General features: G+C 43.6%; 1 non-coding gene across 1 annotated transcript; it reads right to left on the reverse strand.

Moving 5' to 3' along the window:
* Positions 1 to 2,072: 2,072 nt before the first annotated feature.
* Positions 2,073 to 2,154, reverse strand: trnas-aga (transfer RNA serine (anticodon AGA)). The gene has a single exon. It is a non-coding gene; the product is annotated as a tRNA-Ser (tRNA).
* Positions 2,155 to 3,790: the final 1,636 nt, after the last annotated feature.

The raw sequence follows: 3,790 nt of genomic DNA on the forward strand, positions 1-3,790 counted from the left end.
CTCTGCATTTTGTATAATAGCCTATTGTGGGGAAACTTATCGAACAACTTGCTGAAACTCATATACACCACATCAACCGGGTTACTGTCATCTACCTGTTTGGTCACTTTGTCAAAAAAGTCAACAGGATTCGTTAGGCAAGGCCTACCCTTCAAAACACCGTGCTGACTGTCCCTGATCAGATTATTCTTTTCGAGATGGTCATAAATCCTATCTATAATAACCTTTTCCAACACGTTACCAACAACTGCAGTGAGACTCACTGGTCTGTAATTACCAGGGATGCCTCGACGAAACTTTTTGAACAAGGGAACAACATATGCTCTGCTCCATTCCACAGGCACTATTCCTGTAGACAACGATGATTTGACGATCAATTCCAAAGTCTCATCAATCTCTTCCCCTGCTTCCCAGAGGATCCTAGGACAGATCCCATCCGGCCCAGGGGACTTGTCTGTTTTCACACTCTGCAGTATTTCTATCACCTAATCCTTGTGAACCTCAATATCGACTACACTAGACGCAAGTATCTATGTATCTTCCTCGCCAACATTTTCATTTTCTATCACGAACACTGTCGAAAAATATTTATTTAGTGCTTCCCGTATCTCCTCCGACTCCACACAAAACGTCCCACTATTATCCTTGACTGTCCCAAATTAACTCTCGTCATTCTTTTATTGCTGATATCCCTATGGAAAGCCTTAGGATTAACCCTGATCCTATCTGCCAACAACTTCTCATGTCTCCTCCTGCGTCTTCTCAGCTCTCTTTTTAGGCCTTTCCTGATATCGTTGGAACCCTCGAGCGCTCTAATTGAGTTTTCACGTTTTGTCCGAACATAATACTTTTGTCCTTCTTAACCAGGCATTCCATTTCCTTAGTAAACCACGGCTCACGCGTTCTATATCTTCCTCCCTGCCTGACAGGTACATACTTATCCAGGACACACAGGAGCTTTTCCTTGAATAAGCTCCACATTTTAATGTGCTCACCCCCTGCAGTTTCCTACCCCATTCTACGCTTCCTAAATCTAACCTCATTGCATCGTGATTTCCCTTCCACCAGCTGAAACTCTTGCTCCGTGGAGTACACCAATCCCTTTCCATCACGAAAGTAAACCTGAGAGAATTGTGATCGCTGTCTCCAAAGTGCTCACCTACTTCCAAATCTAAAACCTGGCCAGGCTCGTTACCCAGTACTAAATCGAAAATGGCTTCTACCCTTGAAGGCATTTCTACATACTCTGTCAGGAAGCCCTCCCGCACACACTGGACAAAAACTGACCCATCTATAGAACTCGTACTGTAGTGATCCCAGTCAATATTTGGACATTGTCTTGAGTGTTCCAGAGTTTTTCATTGTCCCAGAGTCCAGATGAAGTTTGTATTCCTCACGTACGGGAGTGAGAATTCTTTCAATCTCTCAGATCAGTTCTTGTGCCAAGAACATCAGAGTCAATGTCCCTTCCTCTCCTCGGACTGACAGTTCACACTTCTTCATTCTCCTCTGATTCCATTTCCCAAAGAGTTTCTCAAGAATTCCAAAGCTGGAGGCTAGATTATATGATTTGCTTCCTAATCATTTTTCCACCTGCCAACTGACAATATTTTCACAGTATCTCTTCACAATCCTCTGGCGTGCACCATGTCCAGGGATGAAAAGTCCCGTTTGGTGGGGAGATTCCCTCGGCTGGTGAGCTTCACTTTGGAACAAAGATGGTTAAGTGGCAAATTCCTGCGGTCGTTTGTAATGATGTGAGAGGGAGCGGTGGGGAATGAGCACTCTGACGAGCAGGAGGAAGTATTACCAATGACCAGAGTCAGAGAGCAGAGGACAAGGGATTAAAGGAATCTAATGAAAAGCAGCACTTCTGCTCAGGACGTTTAAGAGCAACTGCAGAAACCCGATGTGTCGAGCAGTGTATCTGGAAAGAGAAACAGAGATAATGTTTAAAATATGGAACATTTCTGATGAAGAACTCGAGTTTCCCAAGTCTAATCAAATGACAGGCTGGTTTGCAAAACTGGCATCCTGAAGTTTGAATTGCTCCAGCAGGAAAGCATTCATAACGTAGTCAGCAGGATTCGAACCTACGTGGGGAAACCGCAATGGATTTCTAATCCATCGCCTTAACCACTCGGCCATGACTACAGAGAGCGCACCAGCCTTGAGCATTGACCAAATCAGCCATGATCTCATTGCAAGCTGCTGCTGACATGAGTGAAATGTTTCCATCTCCTTTCATACCATTGCTGTCATTTGTAAGGTGCGAGACACCAATGTAAAAGGAAAAAAAAGCACAAAGTTATGAAAAGATATTTGCAGCAAAATTGAGTCAAAATTATTTATTGAAAGGAAATTCACACTTGGCAATTTGCTCGATCTCTTTGCGAACATGACCAGCAGAGGTAATCAAGGGAGCTATTGATCTGAGTATTCTTGGACATGAAACAAACAAAGGTTAGTGACATATTCATTTCTTTTTCTGGCGAACGAAATGGTCTTTCCTGATGGTTACAATGAAAGAGATGGTTCCCAATAAAAGACAGAGATTAAGTCGCATGTAGATATACTTCAATGTGACACGATTCACTTTCAGCCCCTAATTACCCCAGAGATGGAGGGGGTGAGTTAATTTTCTTCACTCTTCAACTCCACAGCATGGAGGTACAGACATGAAACCGCTAGAGATGGAGTTCTTGAATTGGGAACCAGCGACACTGAAGGAACTAGGCAAAAGTGGCACTGCAGATGCTGGAAACCTGATTTTAGATCAGAAAATTCTGGAAAAGCACAGAGCATCCGAGGAGCAGGAAAGTCGATGTTTCTGTTGCCAGTCTTTCTGCGTTCCGCAAACAATTTTCGTTTTTGGCTCAGATTTCCAGCAACTGCAGCTATTTGTATTATGTTAACATTCATAATGTTTTGGACAAAACCAATGACCTGCTAGCATCGGAAAATCGGCAGAAGTACTGGTACACCGATATGTTAGCTGAACAATACAACCATTCCATGAGCGGGAATACGATCCGGGCCACAGTGCTGAGAGTACCGAATCCTCACAAGTAAATAACAAGACAAGGGGATAGATGCTATCGTATTTGGTGTAAATAAAACACCCTTTCTGAACATTTTCGTTGCAGATTATTTTCAACTTGTCTTCGTAGATTTACAAAGTGGGAAAAGGCCATTCCGCCTGTGTGCATTGTGGCTAATCAGAGAGCCATCTATTCCAGTCGCAGTTTCCAACCTTGGCCCAAAGTCTCGTGTGTTCTAATGTTCCCAGGGCAACTGTCAATGACTTTATCCTATGTTCTTAAATGGCACAGATGTATGACGCTTCCACAACGACTTGTAAATCTTTTAGGGAACTCATGCTCATTTTCACCCACAGAAGGGAGACACACAGAAAGATACCCCCCAAACCGGCAGCAACTTCACAGGGGAGCGTCAACGTGGGGCACGGTTAAAGTGAGACATCCCTCTCGAGCGAGGTAGGACTCGAACCTACAATCTTCTGATCCGAAGTCAGATGCATTATCTATTACCCCACTGGCCCAACTGACACACTGACCGCTGGCAGAAAGTCGATATGTAATGCCATGGATTTTCATGGAATCAGAATTAAAAAGGTGAACAAGCAGCGAAGATAATCACCAACACTGCTTCACTTCGAAGTTTCCAGTTTGTGAAGCAGTGCCTTTCACTAACAAAGGAGAAACATTTGTCCTCAGCTGTTTGCTTCAGTGTTACCTCCTTCTCTGCTGAAAGTTTCCATCGTTTTATT

Source organism: Chiloscyllium punctatum, chromosome 13 (genome assembly GCF_047496795.1).
Source record: "Chiloscyllium punctatum isolate Juve2018m chromosome 13, sChiPun1.3, whole genome shotgun sequence".
In the NCBI taxonomy this organism is placed as follows: Eukaryota; Metazoa; Chordata; class Chondrichthyes; order Orectolobiformes; family Hemiscylliidae; genus Chiloscyllium; species Chiloscyllium punctatum.